Here is a 27189-nt window from a genome sequence, read left to right on the forward strand (position 1 = left end):
AAAGTTGTTTGTTTTTTTCACAAGTACACTGAATTTCGCCTCTGGTCATCAGCCATGCCTTATGATTCTTAAAAGAATTAAGATAGGGCATCATTAGGAAGATTTCGTTTTGATTTTATATTCAACTACAGGTCTTCACAAGGTTACCAACAGCGTGCTACCACATGTCCCCATACCACACTTGACCTTCTCTGGAAGACTGTAACTGAACAACTGTATCTGCAGATCCAGGAAAATTTGATGTACGAAACAAGGAATAAATTCAGGGCCACGTATATAGTTAATCTTGACTTGACAGGCAGAGATTTGTTTCTGACACAATTCAACTAAATTTGGCTAAGGGGCATTTTGAAGGTATTCATAAATGCATTCTGAACCAACAGACATATTTTTGCTAAGGATAAAGGCCCAAAACCTGGTGCAGAAGTGATTCAGACAGTCAGTTAAGTAAATCCTACCCTCTTCTCTCTTCTTTGGAGAAAGACTAAATTCCAATGTAGAATGAGTTCAGGGAGGAAGGCAAATAAACTGAGGGCTTTGGAAAAACTTGCTTTTCAGAAAATCTCCAGATTTCATTTTCCGTGAGAAATAACAGGTTTTCATGAGAAAATTAGCATGCATACAATCACTTTCTACATTCCTATCTTGCCTTATTCTCTATTGGTCATTTTTTATGTATTTATGCCCTTGGAATAGATGCAGTTACCCATAAGCATGCTAAACAAAGTTCTTACGATGACCACTCTGCTCTTTCACAAATAAAAAGTGTACATGGGGCGTACATTCTGTCCCGGTAAAAATGCTGACGGGTGAGCCAGCTCTCGCGAAGAACGGACTGACTCAGGCTCCACGGTGTGTCCTCGGCCGGAGCTCCAGAGCATAACTGAAAGAAAGAGCATCTGCGTCTGCTCCAGAAAGCAGCACTGAACACTTTCCCATTTATTTTGGAGTAGAGGCTGTCACGGGAGATGCTGGAAAGATGAGAGAGGCTTGCAAAGGTTATAGAGGGCACTACTCACTCAACTTAAGCTCAGCCAGATGATCGGGAAAATGCAAAGATTCAAAACTAAGGGTTGGAAAGGCAGAAGCCAGGCACGCCTGGGCCCTTGGTGGCTCAGGGCCTTGAGAGAAGCACAAACTGCACAGGGATGGGAGCCCAAGGCGGGTTAGCAGTGCCTGACTTGTTCCCTGAGGTCGGCAGTCCAAGCAGAGGAAGACCTAACCTGTTCCCGATTACCAGCTCCTTCAAGGACAAAAGGACCCCCCAAACCTAGGAAATCATGATGTAAGTCCTGGGTCAGGTTTAAGGCTTCACATTTTTTCTACGAGACTAGAATAGTCTCCTCCATTCCTAACTGCAGGGTTGGACTGCAGAAGGCCAGAACCTGGTGTGCTGGTGACGACCAGGGATACACAACTGCCCTAGAAGATTCCTGGCACTCTCCCCAATCCGGTTTTTGGAATTCAGTACACCCTCGTCTTACATGGAGAGGCAGGTACCGGTGGGTTTCCTACAGTCCAGGTATTATGCAAAGCACACTGAAGAAAAGGGACCATGTTTCATCCTGCGTCCAGGCAAATCCACGTGGTCCCCCCTTTAAAGCCTGACCTTTCTCAGTGAAAAGGCACCGGGACTTGAAATGCCTTCCCTCTTGCAGAGGACTACTCTGGATCAGGCTCTAGATGTGGCTCTGGAAGCAGTGTCTTCACTGGAATCAGACCAATCCGCTCCAGGTGCCAAGGATGCACTCCCTTTTGCAGCTTGAGGCCTCACAAAAGGAATCTGCCCTCAGGCAACGAGGACAGAAAAGGGATGAGAAAATCAATGGGAATAAAATAGAGGTTTTCCCCCCCCACTGGCATTTGACTATATATTCCGTATCTTTTGTGTAGTATGGCTAAATATTTCATCTTAAAACAAAAATTTCATAGGAATTTTAAAACATTTGGAGGAGAATCTCAAATTTATGTCACTTTTTTCCCTTAAAGGATATAACCTGATGCTCAATGTGTTTTCTATACTGTTCTGGAAAATATCTACACTGCCCTTCTTTCATATCCAGTAAAATGCATTAGGAAATTCCCTAAATGTCTCATGTCTACAAAATTGCTTTAAAGAATATATTACATCTTTTTCTTATTATGAAAAAAAGTAAGGGTTCTTGCAGTAAAGATAAGAAGTCCACTTTCCAATACTTCAGCCTTTGGAATTTTGATGTCAGACGTGAAAAAAAATTTTTTTTTCTTCCTTAGCCCATTTTTCTCCAATATAAAATGCCTGTGCACTTGGATCAGCTTCATTAAAGAAACCACTATTTTAATATGTTGGTCTGTTTTTATTTGATTTAAAGAATGACAGTCGCCCAAGGGTATCTAACTAGAGTTACATGGTTTGACAGGTAAAAAAAAATATTCTGGGGGCGCCTGGGTGGCGCAGTCGTTAAGCATCTGCCTTCGGCTCAGGGCGTGATTCCGGAGTTCTGGGATCGAGCCCCACATCAGGCTCCTCCGCTGGGAGCCTGCTTCTTCCTCTCCCACTCCCCCTGCTTGTGTTCCCTCTCTCGCTGGCTGTGTCTCTCTCTCTCTGTCAAATAAATAAATAAAATCTTTAAAAAAAAAATATTCTGAGTGAGTCTTTCCTATTAATGGATATTAATTTACGTGGGCTCAATTGTGTGCCCTCTCGAGTTTGCATCAGAGTCTTATAATCTACAGAAAGAGGTGTCTAATCCAGAAAAGTCCCAAAGAGAGAACCACCTCATCCTTTCTAATTTATATTTTCTGGAAGTTATGATAACGACTCTGGGATGGCATCTTGTTAATTTTCTCTTCTTCCCATAGGTGAAATTTTTGCCATGGTTAAAAAATCCAACTAACAAAAGTCAGACTATGGAACAGATGCTGCAGAAAAAACCACGCAAAGAAAACCCTATCTTTCTGCTCACTTACTTTCGCTAAAACTTGCGTGGAAAAGACAGACACGCTGCTCGGCCACCTTGTACGTTTGCATCCTCTGTTCCCCTTTGTTCCTTCTCTCTGTTTTTGTAACGTCTACATTTTGGCCTTTCTCTGCTGCCTCTTTGGGTTCAGATCTTTCCAACTGAGCACTTCCCGTGAAAAGGAAAAAAAAGAAGAAATATAGCAATTAGCATACATTATGTGGCTGCACCACTAGTCAGCTTACAAACACGTCTGCGTGAAGGACAAGTGGGCCCTGTTTTGTCTTGTCTCCTGGGCTGTCTTGCCCTGCTCACAGCCTGCCATTTGCCAGCGAGAGATGCCCGCCCCTTCCCTTCCCCTGCTCGCAGCTTTCCCAGCCACTGCACAGCCCGGCCAGCTTTACTGGCTCGAAGTATTTAATGAGTTTCTAATTCAGTTTTGGCTCTGGAACCCGGCCAGCTACCACCGCCCCGGGCTTGCATTTCCCTTTATACATGATCAGAGAAGAGCCAGAAAGACAGTTCTTGTCACTATTGGACTTCGATGGGGAGGATTCACTCGTCTTCACGTGACCACACGACCTTGCTGACTGCAGACAATCCAGGGACTAAAGGCCGTCCTCTTGGACAGCAGGGGGAGACAGGGGGAGACACAACTCTGGGTGCTCAGAAGCAGCTTCTAGGGAAGGAACACTGCTCTGTCATCACCGGACCTCAGTCCAGCAGGACAGGAAGAAGAACTAGACCACCCTGAATACTTGTTGGGCCAATATGCCATGCATCGTACATACAGGTGCCCTTCACCTAAGAGGACCCTGGAACACTCTCCACCGTGATTCTAGCAGCCAACTCTCTCCATGGGTTCACATGCTGCCCTTACTCTCCTGGAAGCCCATGTGGCTCACAAAACAGCAGAGCTCCTCAGAGGAAGGCTGTGTATAAGCCACAGAAGCTATTACTCTGGGAGAAACTGTTGAGGAAACATTCTGGGACTTAAAGTGCTGACACATGCCTATCACTGATTCCGTTTCTATGTTAGCTATGCAAACCACAGCCAGGATGTTTCCATCTATTCTACCTGGTCTTCCTGGGGGCTTGCGTGTGCTGTTCCCTCTATCTGGAATACTTGTCCCCTCCCATTTACTTGACTGCCTCCAATTGTCCCTTCCAGTCTTAGAGACACAGCGCCACCTCTGTCATGTGCCCCTGAGTACCCAATCCCAGAGCAATGGGCGCTTACGTCCTGCGACCAGCAACACCACACAAGCTTCTGCAGGCGGTGAGCACGGAGGCCCACGGTGATGTCGGACACCAGATTTCAAGATGGAATCTGGGGCTTTCTTACAGAGGGACGTTTGGGCATTTATTTCATATTCACGAGTGGAGAGGACTGTATGAAAAAAGTCTCCCTGGGGGCGCCTGGGTGGTTCAGTCTTTAAGCATCTGCCTTCGGCTCAGGGAGGGATCCCGGCGTTCTGGGATCGAGCCCCGCATCAGGCTCCTCCACTGGGAGCCTGCTTCTTCCTCTCCCACTCCCCCTGCTTGTGTTCCCTCTCTCGTTGGCTGTCTCTCTCTCTCTCAAATAAATAAATAAAATCTTTAAAAGAAGAAGAAAAGAAAAAAAAGAAAAAAGTCTCCCTAATTGAAATTGTAGTTCAAGGTTTTGAAAAGAATACAGTAATACTGATTGAACAATGGATGTAGACGAGTTGAAAAGAGGCTTTGCAAATGAGGCAGATAGGAATAGAGACTGATTTAGATAAAAGTTAGAGTTAGCTATTTTTAAATAGCTGCATAAATGTATCCCACACAAGCTATGATTCTACCTATTCGTAAATACCCAGGAACAAGTTGTTAAAAATAGGTAACTGACTGAATCTAGTCATTAAAGAAATGACTATATTTTACTTACAAATATGGGTTTTAAACCCAATCAACTGATAATTTAAAGCAGTTTAGAGTTAAAGCACATTCCAAAAGACTGGCTGAATGGGGCTGGTTACCTTATGAGGTAGTAAGGCGCCCATTACGGAGACGGATAGGAAGCTAAGAGCTAATGGTTCGCCCAAAACTAGCAGCCCTAGAATGGGGGCTCCTGACTCTGCTGACCAGCAAAGCATGTGGAGTGCTTGTTAAAATGACAGAAGACTAGGCCCGCTCTAGACCGAGCAAATCAAAATCCTTAGAGTCAGGGTTAAAACCGGGAGTTTTACCAGGTGATGATTCTGATTACCAGGCAGCTTTGGGCGGCTTTAGGAAGGCTTCCATGTAGGAAGGCATCTGGACGGGACCTAAAAGATGGTGAGTACAATGAAGCAAGAAGCCATATAGCTGGGAAGCTCCAAGCTCTGTGGAAACAAGCCTTTGGGTGATGCGGTCCAATTGGAGGGCGTGCAGCCTGGAACCCACGTTTACAGAAATGTGAATCTGGACACATCTATTCCAAATCTTTGTTTGGCAGACATGGACATTAAGTTTCAGAAAGGCCGAGCAACTTGTCCAGAGTCAGAGAGCAAGATCACGGCAGAGCCAGGAGTCAAGCAAGCATGGGTATCCCAATGCCGGCTCTTTTTCTTTCCAAAAGGACCCCTGCAGAGGCCGAGGATGCTCGCGCAAGGCTCTGGACCCCAGAGCTGTGTGATCTGGATGCTTCCCTCCTACACCTGCACCCACACAACAAACGGAAACTGTGTTTCATCATCCATTAAGTGGTATCATCTCAAGTGACGTCAGAGGTCTTTGATTCTTTGTTCAGATTCCTTATTGGAAGCCAAAGACGGGCTGCAAGAGGAGCAATGTAAGCTCAGTTCGTAGGTTCCCTATTTGGGGCCCTGAGGGCAGAAATAACGGACTCTCATCCACTGAGGCTAAAACTGTTGGTCACCCATCCTCTCTTCTTTTAGAAAAAGAATAGGCTGGAAAGCCTAACTGTCCTATATACAAAATGCTTTAGAGTGGCGGCAGGAAACTCTAACACAGCATATCCAGTGAGTTTCCTCTCCTTGGCTCCTCTAGGTTTTGCTTTTACAACCCTCAGAGAACCCTCACGGCAAACTCCAAAAGATGGATGAAATGAAAATCCCTGCACGCTGTACTGGAAGTCTTCGCGCCCATGGCATAATCACCCCGAGCGACACTCACTGTGCTATGATTAATATTCCACCCGTGAGCATTCATAAAACGTAAAGGTTTCAAAGTGGAGTGGAGGAAGTGTTTCTTACTGGTAGTGACTTGATATTTACTAAGTCCCTACTGTGTTGCGTCCCTCACAATGCACGAAAACAGCAAAGCCTCTGGGCTCCACGGAGGTGACAGAATCTAAGATCGGGAAAAAAAATATGTGGTCATCCTTATATTTCTTCAGAAATATTTCACAAGCACAACCATGCAGTAATGCATGTCACTACTGGGAGTCAGGGAGTAAGCTGTTTAGAAACAGCTACTTCCCTCTGTTCGAGATGAACTCCCTTGTTTTAAAAAATGCTTTCCTTTTTCTTAGAACCATTTTATTTTCATCTCTCCTCCAAGGAGTAAGACAAAAAGAGAGAAAAACAAGATGCCCTTCCCATCGTGCCGTGGCCCCCACATCAAACATTTCTCAAGTGGGTAACCTTGAGAAGATGTCAGAGGAAACCAAGGGGCTTTCAAGCTGTCCTATTAGCAATGACTTGAATGGGGAAAAAAACATTTCTGCCTCTATGTTTTGCTCTTCCCTTTCTCCCCAGCTCAGATACTCATCTTGTCAATCAGCCCAGTTTTGCCAAGTGACATGCCATATCCTTCATCACAGAACACCAGGCCTGACGCCCCGCCTAGTCAGCTGAGTACCTGGGCACCTTGCGTGGAGTGAGGTTGCCTACGGCGCTGTCTCAGACTTAAAAAGCCCGTAAGGACTCAAACGGGCTGTCAATTCTGGCTTTTTCAACACCTGTTTTTCACCACGCCATCAGTAGAGCCGAGTGTGAGCGGACAGTGCAGAAATCCCAAGGGTAGGAAAGAAGGGCAGAGATTAGGAATGTTACTAACTGCCTAACAGCCACTTTCCCTGTCCATCTGTCTGCCAGATTCCTTCCCTAGCTGGGGGGGGGGGGGGGGGGCAGGAGGCACTTGGAGTTGAAAAGAGTCTCAGAGAAAAGCGTTCTCGGTGCACTCATCCCTTCCCTGTAACACCAGTACTAGTACTAGGATCCCTACAAACCAGACAGCCACCCTTTATTGACTGCTTCGGATGTGTTCCTTACATACCGTAACATTAATTCTAATCGTCAACAAGAGCTCTATGATGAACTTCACTGGATATGTGGAGAAACTAGGTATGGAGAATTTAAGAACTCGGCCAAAGCCACAGCTGGTGAGTGGCAAAGCTGCGATCCAAACCCGGGTGCACCTGGAATCAAAGCCCATCTTCTTGGCCCCGTCAGAACCACCAAGTCAAACACCCTGGCCGACTCAAGTCTGTGCTCTTCTCTGTCACCTGACCCAGATCTGGGATTCTTGTGGGTGCGGATCCCAGAATCCAAGGGAGAAGCGAGCGGTGTATTCTCACCAGGGCCAGCAAGTGGCCAAGGTGTGGGAGCACCATTAACTACTCACATGATGTAAATGGTGTGCCCTGGAGCTAACCAGCCAAGCAGGGTGTGTTCTGCAGCCGTCCTGGCACATGAAATCTCCAATTCTCTAGGCCTACGGCTAGACCTCACCTACCCAGGTAATACTGCAAGGCCCAGGACCAATGAGCACTTACCTCTGTGGTCCGTGTAGCTTCTTCTTGAAGATCTCCAAGGACAAAGATTCTATAACGGCCTCTAGCAAGTCACACAGACGATGCTGGTCCCTAAGATGGAAAGTGTACAATCCCTTCCATTTGCCTTGTTTCTACTTGCTGAGAATGAACAGGTGTCTTACAAGACTGAGGCTGCCTCTAAACCTGTTGCAAGGAGTACATACTAGCCCTGTCACTCTCCGAAAGACCTAAAATAATATATTCTAGCATTAAATGACTGCATCACGAGGCTACTGAATTGATATAAAAGAAGGCATCATGAAACGATTAACCACAGGAACATTTATAAACCATTCTTAATTAAAGACACTGAAAAAGAAAGAGGCTTATTTCTAAACAGTGTAGTCAGCCAGGCTATTTCCAACCTACACTCAATTCCTAGACAACAGTCATAGTTGCTGAAATAACTCTAGCTATTTCTAGCCGAGCAAAATAAATACAGGATGAAAGAAAAGTATAACTTGTAGTAAAAGATCTAATACTATTGCCCCTGATTAAAGATGCTATTTGCTTTTCAGAGTCTTCTCCAAAACAGCTGGAAAGTGGTTATCAGACGGGGTTTTGGGGTTTTGTTTTCAGGGTTTGTTTTTTTAAGTTCTCAACCTACAACGTACAGGACAATTGCCAACACTGCCCATTCTCTCTGTCCCTCATCAACAGTATCTTTCCTCCTGCTTCCAGATTCTCATCTAAGCTCAAAGTGAAAGATGGAAACACAAAGAAGATAAAGCAGTGGTGGCACTCCTTCCCTTGCTGGGTCCAAGTCCCATTTCTGCCCTTCTGCACAAGAACTAAAGTAGTCATGCGCCTTAGCTCCAGAAGACACCACAGAACGGCAAGGCAATAAGGAGCTGGTCGGGTATCATTCCACCAGGCGAAAAGCATCATTCCTGTGAACAGAGGCTGCCTGTGCCCCCCTTCTCAAGTTCAAACGACCATGAGAAAGGTCTGGATCCCACACTATCCACAGAAGACTGCACCCTTAAAATGGGGCTCAGACTCAGATATGAATTTGGTATGAAACTCTGGCTCCTGTAGGCCCCTAAGATCTATGTGGAATCTTCACAAACGTTCCTTTCTTGACTTCCGTCATTCCGTGCCTAGGCGGCTCCCTCTAAAACTCATCAATGCCAGCATTTAATGAACATTAAGAGAGTCTAGAAGACACTTCTTCCTCCAGGGTGTAAGGTAAATCACTAGTATAATGATGGTTCTCAACAATAGAGAATATCGATTTAAACACATAATTTCATATACAAAGGCAAGCTGGAAGATAGCCTATGATTAATTACTTGCCAGCCTTTAGGAAATAGCCCTTAGGTAATACTCTTCTTTGGGTTAATATATCCTATTTGCCTTTTCAGGAGCTTCCAGACCCTGGACGTTTTTTGTTCTCTCCAAAGACTGAGGTAAGTTGTTCCTGCTTTTAAGGGTTCCTATGAAATAAGTCTAAATGGAGGCATAATGGGGTGTAATATATTGTCTTCATATATTAAGTATATCATATAATATAATAGGCACGTCATTTTAATACATTAGACATATATTTTAAATATTTAATATAATTAACATATTTAACATATTATTAAGTAGGAATATAATGACTCCTAAATACACTTCTTCAAGGAAGGACCACCTTTTATAGTCTTTTATAGCACAGGTTTGGGTTTTTTTCGGTCTTGATCACATAGGGCAACTTCTCTCCCAGAGGCAATGAAAGAAGCTGGGGAAATGGGCATCTTGAGTTCAAATCCAGGCATGGCAGTTTGCTAGCTCTGACCTTCAGGCTCCTCATGGGTAAATGGGACTAATCGCACCCACTTCATTGGGCCAAAGTGAGAATTAAATGGGGTCTTGCTCATGGGAGCCTGGCATGTGGGTGCTCAGTAATAGTAACAGCCTTAATCACTATACTAATTGAACTGGATATATTACAGGTCCCAAACTTCCTCCCCAGCCCCAGAATCCTTCTTCCTGTCTCAAAGATGCCCTGCTCAGCTCCATTCAGCATCCTCCACCCACCAGCACTCACTCCTACGCTGCTCCGCCATGACAGTCCAAGAACCCAACAGCACAAGTGCCTCGTATTACCACAATCTTGCCTCATACCTTCCTTCTTCATTTCCACTGACCACAAGTCTTGGATCTCGCTAGGAAATGACCAAAATTCCAAGATGTCCTTGCTCTACCAATGGATACATTGGTGATTCTCTTCAAATGAGTCATCCTAAAATCACAAAGCTGGAACACCATTAAAAACTTCCCCACTCAGCCACATGACATTTCCCTTGCGTACCCATGGCTGCTATGTTTAAGGGAATCCAGTCACATTTTCCAAACACCTCTCTTTCTTCTTTCCGATTGCTTTAGTCGCCTTAATAGCTGTGTGAAATTAGGACAAGATTTAAGGTTCATTCAGGTTTGCATCATTTTAGAGTTTCTGACTATCCCATACAATCCATCTGATTATAAGGACTGTAATAAAAGAGGACAAAGAGTATTAACAGCCAGCATCTAGTAACTTCTTTCTTTGTGCAAGGCACTTTCTATGTGCAAAACACTGTGCAAGGCCTGTGTTATCTCCTTCACTCCTGTCATTTCCCAGAGTCCAAAAGCAATTCCTGGAAGGTTTGGACTTTGCTTCCCCAGCAATGATCCATTAGGGGATGACCATGAATCTTATCAGGCAGGTATGGGCTATCTAGTCATTTTTTTCTACTTCCAGGGACTGAAATCAATCATTTCTTTTAGATTCTGCTGTCTATTTGTCCCCCAGGCTCCTCCTCCTCCCCTGTAATCAAAGATGTCCTTCCCAGTCAAGCCCCAGGGAGGGCGTGGGAGCCCATGGCTGGCTGGCCCCAGGAATCCCATCTCCATCGTGTCCTTTGGCTCCCACTGTCTGCAGCCCACAGCTGCAGCTGCTGACCTATGTTTTGCTGCTATTTGCATTTCAAATAAGTTAATAAAAGCAACGAACTAAATAATAAATTGGAGATTTGTGCTTAAAACAACGATAACAAAGACCTTTGAGTAACCCACAGCACCATAGAAAAGCAACTCAGTAATACCACTGATGATACTTTATACACATACAGAGCCTCTCAGCTGATTATCTCGGGATTTTTATAAACATTACCCTCTCAATCCAGAGTGAAAAATAACATCTTTGCGTAGGAAAACTAGGTCAAGACAGATATAAAAGAAATGTACTGATTTGCATACGATTACAATTAAAGTCAGTCAATCATTCATACATCTGTTGAACACACATTTACCAGCAATGACTAAGCCTCGTCACTCGGGCCCCAGCCAGTCAGCGTGGGTGTGGGGAGCTTAGAATCCATTGCCCTATGCAAATAACCTACTGCCCTTAGGAGCCAGGAAGGCAAAAGGTCTGGTCTACAATATGCTGCTTCTCAGCTTTGGCTCAAGTGGTTTTCCCGGTCTCAGTCTCCTCAACGGGGAGGTGGGAGTGGGCGGGGAGGGAGTTTGTACTGGCCGCTTTTCAGAGTCTCTTTCTGCTCTGATGATCAAAGGTAACTCAGGCACTTCATTCCCGCTCTGTGCCCCTGTTTATGTGAGCGGAAACACTGTTTCCCATACTGTGTAGGAAAATGCGTGGCAACAGAATTTGGATCTGGAAGAACCATAAAGTCCCTAAATCTTACCAGGCCCTGGTTTCCTGCTCTACAAATGGGAACAATGACAATGCGTATCTACAGGGCTGTTCCAAGACTTAAACGGGATGAGAAGTAACGTAGGAGCAGCGTGTGGGAAAGCCCTGTGTGAATAAATGTGAGTTACCACGACCCTCCTGAAATCTCACAATCCCCTTCAGGATCAGGAGCTGACAGCTCATCTCTCCTCTGCGCGGAAGCGTCGCTGCCAGGATTTTACTCTTATACTACTCCACCAGCCCACAGTGGCTTTTACTACGTGGCCGTGCCGCTCCATTATCACATTGCTTTTTTCTTTTTTTTTTTTTTTTAAAGAAGATGGGATTCTAAAATTTCCTGCCTTCACCTGTTGTCTCCTTGGTCTGTAAGTGTTCATTTGGCCAGACAGAATTCTGTTTTGTCTTCTAAATGGAACACTTATCCCCGGGGTGGGGAGGCTTAAGAAATTCTATACAGAACAAAGGTGGGCTGAGGAGCAGGGAGGGATCAGGGAGGGGTCACAGGCAAGGTCTACACCCCCCCAGGCTGGTGCTTTTTCCCTCCTGCCTCCACACAGCCCAGAGTAGCAAGCGCAGTGGCCAATGCCGTGAAGGAAAACCAGTGTTTCAGAAGCAGAGGAAATGAACAGCAGGCAAGAGGGGGACAGAGGCGTAAGCCTGAGGAGCTAAATGTGTCCAAAATGAAAACCCTCCAACTGCTTCCTGTACTCTTTCTATCACACGTTCCACAAAAACGCTACTCCAAGCGAGGAGAAAAGTGTCAAGAAATGAAGGGATTCAAGAAATACCTTAAAAATGGCCATCATGGACCCTAACACCACTGCTCTTCCAAATGTGCTGACGTGGGGAACACAGCGTGGAGGCCCTGAATGTGGCTGTGTGTGCCTGGAAATGATGCTTGTGCGATCTCTTGATAAAGGATGATGTTCCCCCTGCACAGACTTAAACACTCGGCCCTATTTACAAAGAGATTTCATTTAATCCATCACATATTTTTGCTGTTAGTATAACTACCAGAAACTTACAACGACTGGAATACACAAAACCACATCTTCTGTTTTTCAGCCAACACATTCTCACTAAATCATATTCTCAATCACTGCTTTTGTGGAGTCAGTCAACAGCTCAAGAACCGCCAGTGGCTCCCAAGTGTCCTCAGGATGGAACCTAAACTCTTCAACCTAGAATTTAAGCTCTTTCACAAGTGGGCTCTCTGCTATACTCTGGGGGGAGCAAATGTGCAACACATGGGAATTTCACTCTTGAAGAGTTTAATATGCTAGTCAATGAGACCACATAGACTTTTGTATAGAAAATGTTTAGAAAATAATATATTCTAGTATATAATCAATTGCTAAGCCAGTGAAGGGACGCAGCATGCAAGGACATGGATTTGTCTCCCGTTCACCAGAACACCCAGCCTTCCATTTCTACTCTGTTCAGAAAAGTACCTCATCCACCACTCAGCCTGTAGGCTAGAATAATCTAGGCTTTGGAGTACCTTGATGACATACACAAATTTGCAGTGCACCTGGATTTGTCAGGGCCCAAGTTCCCGGATGAAAGAATCCCAGCTTAGAAGACACTGTCCAGATGTGCAGAAACTAACAGGAACTGGTCAGCTGCCTGTTCACCGTGCACAGAGGGACCCACGAACAGGAAGGCTCGAGAAAGCCCAGGACCTGCTGGAATGCCCAGAACCAGTGGGTCTGAGGCAAAGAGATCCCGGGAACAAAAAACAGCTTCCAGAGACCCCGATTCTGGTCACAAAAAGCAGTGCATTGGGTAGGCCTGGGGGCCTTCGTCCACGTGTACCTCTCTACCTGGTCGGGGTCCCGTGTTTGTTTATTCGGGAAAATCCTGGTTGGCAAAGTGCATGAGCTCAGCTGGGCAGGAAGCTGGGCACAGCTGGGACAATAAGCCCCATGGCTCCAACCCTCCCTGTGATCTTGCCTGCCTGCGGCCATCTGCACTGGCCACATTAACTAAAAGTTGTCAGACCTCCTTTTGTGTTGTGTAGACACTACCGCTATGTCTGTCTGCAAACAGATAAAGTTGTTAACAGCAAACTGGAATGGGACCAAAAGCATTCAATTGGTCCAAAAATATGTCAGCCTAACATACACTTGGAGGAAAGTCACCCGGTCTGTGTGGCATCATACACAGGCTCTGAGCAAGGCTGTCCCGACACCTTGGCCCTAAATCCCGTGCCCTCTGCTCAGGAGGACACTTCCTGTACATACTATTCCTACAGAATCTGACAGTGTCGTGTGCACTGTGACAGAAACACAAGAATGAGCTGGGAATAGTAGATAAGTAATAAAGAAAATAAATTCCCCAGTGGAAATATTAGCAAAATAATAAAAGTAATCATAATTCTGTACCGATACGCTTGCTTTGGTTTTGCTTTTGTTCAATATGAGAGATCTGCAGGGCATTTTAATCAAGAACTGCTTCCTAACTGTATTTCCAACCTGCAAGATTTAGTCAGAAATTATGTTTTGAAGGTCATCCTGTCAACCTCAGGAAAGATTTTTTTTTTTAATGGAAATTATGAAAGCAGTAGCACAGGCTTTGGGAAGGTAGTCTGTGCAGCAGACTGGCCACAAGGTCCCACAACTGAGAGCTGGAGATGTTCTTGGCATTTCCATTCTCACGTGTTATTCAAAGTTGACCTGTGGTCTCGAAACATAAGGAAAGGGATCCCCTCTCTCTTTGTCTGATGACCAGAAAGGAACCCAGAAAATTAATAAGGAAACACAGACTGATTTTGATATCTTCAAGGGTTTAGATCCCTCACGGCCCATCATATTTATCCCCCATCCCACGCCGCCCCACCACCACCCAAAGCCACAAACCATCTCACTGCCCGGGTGGTCTCGCCAGGACTCGGTTCCAATCCACAATCCTGTTATAAATCACCACCGCACTCTCCCTAGGCCTCAATTCTGCTTGTCTTCACTTTACTTTTGAGTAAGACTGGAATGGAAGATTGGTACCTATGAAAATGGCAAAACGAGATTGCTTCCAACAAATATTTCCAGACTTCAGTCAATTAAAAGACCTCATCCCTTCACGTGAGGAAGTTTTGGTGAGTGATTCTTAGCAAGTCAGATCTGGTCCCTGCACATTTGTGACATCGTTTACAGCAGGGAAGATGATGTGGGTTTGGCACGTGAACACCTCCCGGCTCCCTGGTCTGGGAACGCAGGCAGCCAGCAGCTCAGCCTGTTGCTACGTAACAGAGCAAAGCTAACATGCGGTCTCACGTGTGCAAATGGGAAGGGCAGAGAGACAAATCTGTGCAAAAAGACTCAGCAAACACATAGCTGAGGCAAACACAAGGTAACTGAGTAAATATTTGTCTGTCATCTGTTCAGAATTCATAGAGCCAGATGCCAGTCATAGCCATAGTGCAATTTCCTGACTTCAATTTTGTTTTTTTATACTCACTCCTGGGACCTTAGACAGGCTTTCTTCTCAGACTTCAGACAGCCTCAGTTTCCTTTTGGTTCCTCTGGTGGAACCATGTTGCTTCTGGTTACAAGGCCGGCCAGAGGCCCAGGATCCACCTGTAGCCACACTGCTTGCAAAGGCCTGACTGCACAATGTTCTCCCTCAAAATGGTCTTTTTCAACAAAAGCTGTACTTTTTTTTTTTAAAAAAAGCCTGGCAGATTCATAAGAAATGTCATTAAAAATAGCACGAGATTTTCCAAATACTTTGTTTTTCTACATGTTTCCTTCATAGACCTGCCGTTGGTCAACATAATGCTTGGGGTAGGAAGGGGAGAGAACAGGGTTGGAGGCCTGGGTTTTGCAGGAAAAAAAAAGACATTCCCATTTTAAGAAGTGAGGGGCTGACTGCTTAACTGTGTCACACCGCTCCTAGAGAAAAAAATACCTTGGTTTTTTTTAATGTATTTAAAACCAGATAGGATAACCTACATGCATACTCTGCTAGAATGCTGCTCTGATTTGTACCTTTAAAAAGGACCACCTTCTGAACGAACTGAGCACACATACCGGATCCCAGAACAGTAAAAGGACATTAATGGACCAAATGGGGAAATCCAAGTAAAATCTATAGTTTATCTAATAGCAGCCTACCAAAGTTAATTTCTCATTTTTGATTAAAGTGCCGTGGTTATAGAAGCTATGAATAATGTAAGAGGAGAAGCTGGGTGAGGGGTCTACAAGAATGCTCTGCACTATCTTTGCTAAATTTAAAATTATTAAAAATTCTGCATATCTACAATCTAAAAATTCTTCTGTAGGTCTGAAGTTACTCAAAAATAAATGTCTAAAAAAATAAATGTCCAAAGTGATTAAAGACGTGGTCAGTCTGACAGCGCTTCTTTCCTATCTGAAAAGCAAGGGAGGGATTTGTGAGAACCACGGATCCAGAGAACCAGGCCCCGGGGTAAGGCTGGCCCAGCACTGCGGGTTCAGGAGCCAACCGACAGGGCAGCAAGACCACGCACGCTCCTCTCAGTCTCCAAGAGACGGCCCTTCGAAGACTTGAACAAATTATGAAAACGAAGGCAGGCCGCCTGCGGACAGTTCAGCCTCCACAACACGAAACAGCAGCCAGCTTTCGCCCAAATCCCCTGCCCCAGAAACAATCCTTCCTGTTCCTCTTTTCATCGTATTCCCTTTGACTTGCACAGATATTTTTTTTTTAAGATTTTATTTATTTATTTGACAGAGAGAGAGAGAGCACAAGCAGCGGGGGGCTGCAGGCTGAGGGAGAAGCAGGCTCCCCACTGAGCAAGGAGCCCCATGTGGGGCTCGATCCCAGGACCCTGTGATCATGACCTGAGCCGAAGGCAGACACTTAACCGACTGAGCCCCCGGGCGCCCCTCACACATACATTTTTGACAGTTGAAGGCATCCTGGAAACTCGCGGTACTGCTTCCTTCACACACTGTTCTATCACAAATGACTTCCCCACATGAACCCAACGCTCTGCGGACACCAGGTTTCATGGCTGCCCACTAACTCCACTGTGCGCTCATCAGATCACTGAACCACACGCCAACTGCCGCAGTGAGGTGCGTCAAAGTCACGGCTGTGTGGTGAAGGGAGAACCTCAGCCCTGTATCCAGCTCTCTCTGGGTTTCAGTGACTCCTCCCTGGCAAGTCAGACACGGCAGGCTGTGCCAGAATGTTGGCATCCATTCTGACTCTGGGGCCAGTTCATGAGGCTTCGAATAAAATGCCATCACCACCAGAGAAAATCTTAGGCCACGAGAAAAGAAGATGCAAATCAAGTGCCCTGAGTAATACTAACATAAAACCTTAAGTGGAATCAGTAATTAGTGTAAAATAAAATTAAACAAGAGCAGACATCAAGACCTGGCAAACTATGGTGTGGATTTACGTGAGCCAGTCCGCTTGTGTTGCACGTTAAGTCAACACGTCCGTTATTTGTAAAAACTAAGTGGGAATAAATATCCGCCTGATTTTAAGGAAAGGGTGAAAACTTAGGTATGTAAAAGATGCAGAAACAGCCCAGGCCCAGCTCCTATTCGGGAAAGTGGGATCCCACGTGATATACACACACACAGCCAAATCCTAAAATAAACTTAATCCTGCAAAGATTTTCCTCCCCATGGCGCACTTGAGCGGCTACACCAATATTCAGGAAGGAAAACCAAACATACACAGAGAAGTTGGCTTTGAGGAACAAATTTAAATTCCTATTTGAATTTCATTTGTCTCACTCTGTTCTGGCCACAGGGTGTATCTAGAACTGTAAGAGAAAACTTGATGGGCTCCTGGGTGGCTGAGTTGGTTAAGCATCTGCCTTTGGCTCAGGTCATGATCTCCGGGTCCTGGGATCGAGCCCCATGTCGGGGGTCCCTGCTCAGTGGGGAATCTGCTTCTCCCTCTTCCACTCCCCCTGCTTATGCTGTCTTTCTCTCTCTCAAATAAATAAGTAAAATCTTCTAAAAAAGAGAGAGAGAGAGAGGGAGAAAACTTTTTTTTTGCTCATACCTCCTGCCCCCACTGCCACCCATTTTCTGTTCCAACCTGCTTGTCTCCATGGTTCTGAATGAAAGGACAGAGAAGTGACACAAGAGGACAGAGGCTTCCCCACAGAGCAATCCAGAGGGCATCTGGGAGAGTTCCAACAATCCGTTTGGAAAATCAAGTTCTCCAATCCTAAGAAGCTGGACATCGTCTGACTAATGACCTAACATCTTTTCAACAAAGGCAGCAAATCACCAACGCTTCTTGTCAAGGGTCGTTATTCATCAGATATATGTCGAGACGATTCAGTGAAACAAGTGTCAGTTCTCGAAAAGGGAAATTAGATTTTGCTTACCACCTCTCCTAAGTCTCAGCATGCTTCACTAGTACATTTTCCCCAGGGGAGATAAATCATTTGGTTAGAAACAGGAAATGTCTTCCAAGCTAGTTTGTAGGAACAGTGTTGCTTAAGATCTCAGGGTGGGGTACTACGTTCTCGACTGCGTAGCTTTCTGAAGTCTAGAAAGGGCAGGAAACTGTGCTGGGATTTACATGAGAATATTCACTAAAATAAATATGTATTTTTTATATATAAAAATTGTTCTTATATTTAAGGAAAATTACCATTTCCCTAAATGGGTGATTTTCCCTCCTCTGTACCCAAAAGAAGTTTTGGAAACCTTGGTCCTGAACTCCACTCTGCATCAGCCCTTTTAATTCTCACATTAACTTTTCATTTGGGTCGGAGAAGAAGGCTTTGTTTTTCAGTCTATAAATCTGTCACTGAAGACCCCAAACTGGGTCCTCCTCTGGGTCACTTTGTAGTCGGCAGGGTTTCCCAGGCAACAGCCTCCAACACCAGTCCATCGAATAGCCACCAATTTTCTCCCTTGACATCCCTCCCAAGACCTCACCTCCCAGCTGGCCATCCCTATCACCCCACTAATCCTCTGTCTGCACCGGAAGGAGAGGATGGGCAGTCCTAGGGGGACCACGTGAACACCAGCCATTCAATCCCCGGGCAGGGTGTCCTGTGCGGGGCTGGCCCTGGGCTTCCAGGGACCAAGCCGCTATGTCAGAGCTTCTTCCCTTCCCTCATTCCCTCCCCCCTTTCTTTTTTTTAATTCCTACAAAGGATCCTTCCAGTAATTCATATAATCTGGACTATGAATAGCTCCGAAGCAAGTGATAAGGCACAGGTGTTCTTCAAGATGTTGGCCTGGTGACACAGACAGGCCTTCCTGATAAAGTTCCACTGAGAAAGGTGCCACCAGTGTTGATCGGAAGCTTTGCTCTTTTTTTTTTTTAAAGAGGATTTTGATAAAATAGATTCTTCCAAGCCGTGTATAAGAATATCCTATAGCACATCCCACTGCCCATTAGGCTCTGCTTTTAAAAAAGGTTTTAGGTACCCTGGAAAGAGCTAATGCTGCATGTCAAAAGCATGTACTTCTTATGCACGGAACGCATTTGTCCCAGACCCACAAGGTCCTCAGACTCTCTCCGGGGAAACTGGAGTTCTTTAACTATAGAACACTTTCCACTGGTATTCAAGGGTATTCGGAATTGAGTAATGGACTCTAGAGCCGGATTGCTCGAGTTTTAGCCCCATCTCCTTCATTCACTGGCTGTGTGACCTTGGGCAGGCTACTTAACCATTCTGTGCCCATTTCCTCATGGCTAACTAGGGATAATAATGGTACCTTTCCTCTTGGGAGGTTGTGAGGATTACATGAGTTAATGCCCGTGAAATGCTAGGAACAGTGCCTGGCACACGGTGATCATTCAGCAAATGTTACTTATTATTTTTATTAGCTGTCATCAAGAATGAAGATCAAGGCAGTCCGGCTTCGTGGAAGAAAAGGGAACAAACTCAGACTCAAAAGCCACTAGATCTGTCTAAGAAAGGCAAGGATTCTTGCCTAGAATATGATTCACCATAGAAATCCCTAGAAAGGTGGCCTGCCTGAAATTATTTTTAGATTTAATGAAAAAAGCAATCTAGTCCAAATTAGATGAGCTGGATGACTGTGAGATCCAGCCCTGGGGCACTCTTCAGGTTTTTGGTTCTGGTGTCATGCCTGGCTGAAATAAATTGATTTAAATCAGTTAATAAAAAATTCAGTCTCCCTCTTTGCAACTGGTGTTGCAAGAGTTTCTGAAATAGCTCAACTGAACAAACACCTTCCTTATAAAAGAGACTCTCTCCTTCAAAAAGAAGAGCGTACATTTAACTTATATAGCTTTCCTCGAATCACTCTCAGTGAGTCCCGGACTTGGCCTATCTCTTTATCCAGTTTCAGCCTTTCGGGTAGGATTCCCAGCAAACTGCCCACATTTCTAGGTCTTACTTTACTCCTGAAAGGCATTTAATGGATTTGGCTGGTTGTTCATCACTGGATCCATGTGGAACAGCATACCAGGCATCATGCATAATAAATAAATGGCATTTCTAAAACAATAGGGATGAATATCTCTGCGAGAGCAAGAGCCTCCAAATGCCCAGTGGGCATTATCATAATTAGCTAGTGATTTAGAACAACTCAATTTCCCACCATCACCACCTTGTGCCTTAAGGGAACCTACCAACACTTCACTGCTTCTTGGAGGAGATGCTTGGAGTCTGAACGGAATATTGTCAGGTGAAATTAGGCCACTTCTGAGTTGTGCAACATTCCCCTTCAAAATCTTGCTGATTACGCAAACACTGAATAATTACACTGATTCATGCATTATACTCCCTCAGAATGACAAAGCATTCGCACTGGCACCCCATTTCACTTTGCTAATGAAAAACAGCAAGCTTTTAAGACCACCATCCATCAAGAGAGAACTCATTCAGAGTAATGACAGGTGCACGACAATGAAAACGGATTTTTTTTTAAGTTTGTAGGCTGCTGCCAAAGATTAAAATCATTCTGTGTTTAATATCATTCTCTTTCTTTGTGTTCCTCTGAGGTTTAGTATTTTCTTTCAGCAGAGAAATAAAAAGGTTGATGCAAGAGATCTCAAATTCCCAGGCGGATCTTTCCATAATTTCATACCGTGTTGATGAACATTTTCCACTAGGGCTTCTATCTAGAGGCCAATGCCCTCCCCTTCAACAGACCACTGGCTAAATGTGCACAAGGATGGTTCTCAAAATATTAATAAGCTGAGCTGAGGAGGGAGCTTGTCCCAGACAGGGCCCCCCACAGCTGTAGAGAATGTGATTTACACCGACACAGAGAGTAATTCACAGGCAGACCTAGAGACAGGCAGGGATGGGGCCCTTCTCTAAAGTTATGCACAAGTGGCAACAGTCTCCAGCAACTCAGATGGCCAAGAGAAGAGAGGAATTTGTGTTTCAGTTGTAAGAAGGAATATATTCTCGGATTTCCCCCATTCAGCCTCCTCTCCCACATTTCTGGTTATGGCCTAGACTACACTTCAGAAACGGTACTGGCTCGTTTTTTCCCTAGCACCCTGAAAGGCACTCAAAAAGATCCAAGCATAACAGTTCATGTGTTCAAAAGTTCTTCATCCAGCAGTCTCAACTAGAAGACATTTAGCCTAGAATCCAGTACAAACAGTGGTGGGGGCGGGGGGTGTCCAAAAATAGATACCACTAAATCAAAGCACTGAAGTTCAAGGACCTCATTCCAGGGAGATCCCTCAAGGCTTATCACACAGATCAAGTCTCTCTTTTTTATCTCCTTCAGATAGTTTTAATATTAGTCTTAATTGCTAGGTTTTGATTCTATTAAAGATTAGAAGGACTAAAATTGAAGGAAGGTAATGGGTGGAACAGTGTCATGTCCACCTGGAACCTCAGAATGTGACCTTATTTGGAAATAGGGTCTTTGCAGACATAATTAGTGATGATGAGGTCATACCAGATTAGGGTGGGCCCGAATCCAATGACTGATGTCATTACAAGAAGAGAAAACAGGGAGACCCAGGGAGAACATACCATATTACAACACAGGCAGGTATTGGAAGATCTGTCTATAAGCTGAAGAGGCCAAGGACAGCCAGCCTCTCCCAGAAGCCAGGAGAGAGGCAGGGAGTAGTTCTCCCTCAGAACCTCCAGAAGCAACCAGCCTCCCTGACATCTTGATTTCGGACTTCTGGCCTCCAAAAGCATGAAAGAATAAGCTTCTGTTGTTAAACCCTCCCAATTTGGTGTCCTTTTTACGGCAGCCCTAGGAAACTCATCCAGAAGAGGTACGTAGAAACAACTGAAGGTAATTCAGAAAGAGACAACCTACTGCACGATACCAAGGGAGGAGGCCAGGATGGACAGTACGTTTTCTAAAAGACCTGTATATTTAAAACCACAGCTGGGACCGTTCCGCATGGTGGCAAACCAACAGGTCCTCTCCAATAGGACATGTAAGGCATAATGACATAATCCATCATCCATAATCCAGCATCAACTTCCACTGGTTTTTAAAAGGCTGCGTTCTGCTGAGAATGTTCAAACAAGGCCTCAACGCACAACCTCACCCCACAGCCCTAAAAAGGAAGTGCATTTGTTTGCTCCTTGAATTGCACTAAACATTCTCTTTTATATTTAGTGTCTCAACAAGGCAATGTATTCTTTCGTTACTTAATTCTCGGGACTAATATTTCACATTTTCTTTTCTGGGAATCCTGGTCCAATTCTACAGCTTATCTATGGTATGTGTTAAGATTTTTCTATATTTAGTCAATATTTGTATCTTTCTATAGCAACTGTTCACACACACACACACACACACACACACACACACCCCTTAAGAACACAACTGAAAAATCCTTTATTAGAACTCTAGCCTGATGACACCTAGGCAATCAAACTTTTCTCTATGGATTTCACACAAGAACCAGAAAATCTTAGTTGTGAAAGATGAACTGTGAAGTTGGGCTTAGGATGATTATACCTTGTCTTCAAACCACTTAAAACTTCCATGCCTCAATTCACCACCACCTCCCCTATCTATTAAGTAAGACACAGAAAATAAAAACTAGAAGTTAAAAAAAAAATGTTTAAATATAGGCTATGGCCCATATATAAAATGGCCCATATCGGTTCTGATTTAGTCTCTGATTCTTCGCCTGAACACCACACGCTTACGCATCCCCACTTATGCTGAGGAATTTCTCTTCCTCCGTGTGGGGAGCATTTCTTTTTCCTGGGAAATTCTTTTTATTTCAAGTCTCTTTAACTTGAAAAGTGCTAAGTCTCCTCAAATCATCTTTGAAATTGAGAAGCACACAACTTTATGTAATTACTTTAAAAATGATCTTTTTAAAGTTCAATATTCTATTTGCCTGCGTGTCACAATTTCTCAGTCGGCTCCAATATCCCAGCTTTGAGACATCTGGGCAGTTTCCCTGCCTCCTGCCTGGCTGTCAGAGGCTGCAGCTCTCACTGCCTTAAACACAGACGGGATTTTGCAGAAAGCCTGCCCTTCCTCCTGCCTAACGAAAGGATGTGGACTTGGAAAGTCAGGCCCTGCCCACAGGTGGGCAGGCTGCCGCCTCGGGATCCCATCCTACCCTGAGCAGCGCCCCCAACTCGCCCAGGAACTTGAATCACTCCCTTAACTGTGGCTTTAGACAAGCTCAGATTTTGCCCTCAGCCCCCAGCCAACCCAGGGAAGGTGGAATGGCTGGGGGTCGCACGGTGGGCACACGGTGGCCCAGACCCATGCCAGTCCCCCACTGCTGTCACTCCTCCCGGCAGGGAGCCAAGGTGGCAAGGGTCAGCAAACTGTCGCTAGTTAAAGCTCCACATGTCTCCTTTGCTTCTGCCCTGTCAGCATTTCAGGAGTTAGGGCTGGGGGCTGTGTTCCAGAAATAATAAAAACCACCCATTTGCAGAAACACGTGGCAGGGCTTTATGGCCTGGCAGCCTCTCTGCAGCTGAGCTGGGAGACTCCAGGCAGACAGTGTCTCATCAGTGAGGCCTGCCTTGGTCCAAAGCATTCAAGATGCAGGGGAAGGTCAGCCAGAGCCAGTACAAGTGATGGATTTGCTGTCGCCCCCACCATAATGCAGAATTAGGGTGGAAACAATTGGAAGGAGTATTTTCTTTTTCTTTTTTAACCAAGCCTCTTAGTAATATGATATCATTGCCTTTGGCTTTTCTTTCTTTTCTCTCTCTCTTTTTAAACCACGATCCTCTTACAAACCAAACATCAAATACTCTCCGAACTTCTCCATATAAGGAGTTTCCAGACAGGCTGATTCTACACGTTGTTTCTTGGGCTCAATGGAGAAAGTAATTCTAGGGCGCTTGCAAGCTCTCTGAGTCACGCATTATGGGATAACTGAGAGGGTGGCTCAATCGGGAAAGAGCCTGACCTTTCCAAGTCCCAGGCTGGCCGTGAGTGGGAAAGGTCACTCCAGCTGCTGGTCTCCCCTCAGTGTGTTAATAACTTCAAGAGACCCACTGGGCCTGGAGACACAGCTGGTCTGCTGGTGAAATGCGGAACGCAAGGCTCTGAATTCAGGTCTTTTCATCTATTTCTAATGGGCATCAGAGGCGATTAAAAGCCTGCTGATGAAATTAAAGGCTTGTGGCTACCAAGGCCTATTCAAAGACCTCCAGCCACTTAAATCCTAGAGCACTGAGTGACAACTGTTCAGCTCTAACGGCCAGGCTCTGCAGTATGTCATGGTCACCAGTGCCACTAAGAGATCAAGGGCAGAAGAGAGGGGAGGAAAGGAAAAGATGGAAAGAATCAAGGAAAGAAGCTGGAGTGCAAGATTAGAGCAAAGGGCAGAAACAACACGTTACAGGAGTGAAGGTCTGGGCGAGGCTCAAGAAGACAGATGCTAGAAACAGCACGTGAAGTCCTACTGAACGCGAGGCTGAGGGCATCTCCAGGAACAGGGTGGCCCAGAAGGCGGCCAGGAACGGACCGTGCACAGAGCCCTCCCCCGGGCCAGCCTTCCTATCACAAGGACCCCCACCCTGAGACTGGGGTTGAGACACCAAGGGAAGAGAACACAGTGGACTCTAGAAACCAGACAAGGCCCACTTAGATTCTGGCCTTTTAATTACCCCAAGTTATCGAAAAGTTGGAAGCGATTTCATTCCTCGGCATGAACATGATGTGATTGCTTCCATAGTACAATTTTACCTCTTTTCAGGTACATTCTCAGGAAAAATTATTGGATACATGTAAATCTCCTCTTTCACATGCTCCGCCTATGTTTTTTGTGTTCTTGTTTCTGTCATAAGGAGCTTAACATGGAAAGAATCTATTTTCCTTTCCTGTTTCTCTGCAAAGAAATTTGTGGTACTTAATAGTTCTCAAGGATATTGAACAGTTTTGTCTCTATTCTGGGGACCTCCTCAAAAAGCTCCACTCCAGCGTCCTTCAGAATAAGGCCTGCACTACCTCAGTGTGGCGTGAATCAGATTTGTACGTCGCCACCAGTGTTTTCAAGAGAAGAGAAGGAAGTAGAAGAGAAAAGGTCCCAGTGCACTGCAGACAGGAAGGACAGGTTTTGTGAGACTTTTGCTTCAAGTTTATATGTAGGCATGCGTCGCCATATATCTTTTTGTAATGTGGTTAAGATAAAGTTTATAAAACATTCGTACGCAATACGTCTCTAAGTTTGTCGTTAGGTTAAACAGTAAAATCCCCCAAACAGGGCCCTTCCTACATGCCATATACTGGATGCAGATATGCTGCCCTTTCGTCTCTATTCTAAACTCCCTCGACCACTGATGAGATCAAAATTAACTTGGTAATTCCAAACTTGAATTTTTACACAGGAAAAAATACATTGTAAAAGTATATACCGGCTTCGTTCCTATTCTGTGACGTATCTCTCCTTTCATTTTGTGATCTCCAAGAGACAGTCAAACTGCCTTTCTTACCCTGGACTGCAGTCCTTTTCAATGACTTGGTAAGTTATTATTCAAAAACGACAGGACCAGGATGATGTCAGTCACAGCTGATCCAAGGGTGTGACCCAGAAGAAGCCTCCCTCTCCCTGCGCATTGGTCAGACACCACAAGAGACTCACCCCTCACCTTGTGGGGCTCAAAAGTGCATCCGAATGACAAGCTGCAAAAAAGAATACACCTCCAGCCCTGGCTGAAGGCTCAGGACCCAGAAATCTTGGTGACGTGCCCAAGGTTAAGTACAAAATGTATTAGTAGAGCAGCCAGGACAAGGATCCAGGCTTTTGAGTCCCAGCCCCAGTGCAGTGCACTTTGATACAGATCAAATATGGAAGCACAGAACGACCCTAGAGGTTTCCAGAGCTGGAGATAAGAGAGGAATGAGTTTTTGTCCCAACTGGCTGTGCTATGTATCTACTCCAAACTCCTAACTCAAACTGACATCTGTGGCTTTTCGTGCCATGTCATTATTCCACTACATACTAGTTTGAGGTTTCTGAGGGTAGTGTTCCTAAGAGCTTTCCAACCTCTGACTCGAATGAGCTCGATTTTCCCCAAACATGTAACTTACTATTGAATCTCATTTCCATGAGAAATACAAAAGCAATCGTGATTCATGTCTCCAAATCCAGATTTACGAGTTTTGAAAATGTTTATACGCTTTTCCGACAGTAAAATGACATCTGCCCACTGTACAAAACGTAAAAAATGCCGAAGATAAGGAAGAAAATTAAAATAATTTGTTGACCTACTACTCAGGGATAACCCATATTAAAATGTGGGTGTATTTTGCCTGTCAATATACAAAAATTCTCTTGGAAGACAAGTTTGATTACACCAAAAAATACCTCCATATATCCTGCCTTTTTCACTCAATATTACACATCAGTAAAGATTCTTTAGATATATGCTTTATAATGTGGCCAAATAGTACATCTTACTGATGAATTATTACTCACTACACCAGTCATTATTACTGAAAATGTTGGGGTTTTTTCCCATTTTCTCACAGATATAAATAGTGTGGCAGTAAGCATCTTTTTATATTGTCTTTTGTGGGTATCTCCGCTTATTTGCACAGAATAAATTCCCGGTAGGGAATTACTGGGTCAGTATGTGAGTAGTATTAAGACTCTTAATATAGATCAAAAAAGTCCGTTCCAGAAAGGTTGTTTATATCCAAATAGCAGAATATGAAGGTACCTATCTTGTTTTCTTTGTTGATAATGAGTGTATCATCTTTTAAAACCTTGAAACTTATATGTAAAAATTATATCTTAATGTATAGTTTGAACATTTTTTGTGTTTGGTTTATTGGTTAGTTTTATCTCTCACTCTTTCCCAAGCCTCCTGCTTTCCTCCAGTGTGTATGCGTGTGTGTGCATGCACGTCTGTGTAAACTGAATGTTCATATCTGTACCCATGCCTCTATGGAAATGACAAGGTTTTACTTATTTATTTGTAAGAGCTCTTTATATAATAAAGATATTAAACTTGTGATTGGGGTAAATAGGGAATCAATTTTAAATAGAAAAGATTCAAAGTGACAAGATGCATTAGTTTTATGCTGTCACTAACATAGCAATAACCCATGCCACCTGCTGGTAATAAAACAAAACAAAATTGACTAATTCTTCATCTTTCCAGGATGGGATGCAAAGTTAAGACTTTTTCCGTGCTGATTACATTAAAGTGTTGGGAACAGAAGATGAATGGTTAATTGGAGTTATAGATGATATTTCATACGCATGGATCCTATTTAAAATTTTTAAAGGTTACTTCACTTAACTGGACAAAAAAGCATATTAGACATTATTAAGAGCAAGCAAAGTTTAGCTCTGAGTCATTTCAAAGCCATTTCTGAACACAGGTATGTGTGCCTTATTTTAAGGAATTAGAATCATTGAAAACCCAAATTTAACAATTAGAT

General features: G+C 44.4%; 1 protein-coding gene across 1 annotated transcript in view; it reads right to left on the bottom strand.

The window, feature by feature from the left end:
- The window catches only part of MAP1B (microtubule associated protein 1B), a 91169-nt gene that overhangs the window by 35313 nt on the left and 28667 nt on the right, over positions 1 to 27189 (bottom strand). The window lies entirely within an intron of this gene.

Source organism: Ursus americanus, chromosome 5 (assembly GCF_024610735.1).
Source record: "Ursus americanus isolate L20-20 chromosome 5, mUrsAme1.1.p, whole genome shotgun sequence".
Classification (NCBI taxonomy): Eukaryota; Metazoa; Chordata; class Mammalia; order Carnivora; family Ursidae; genus Ursus; species Ursus americanus.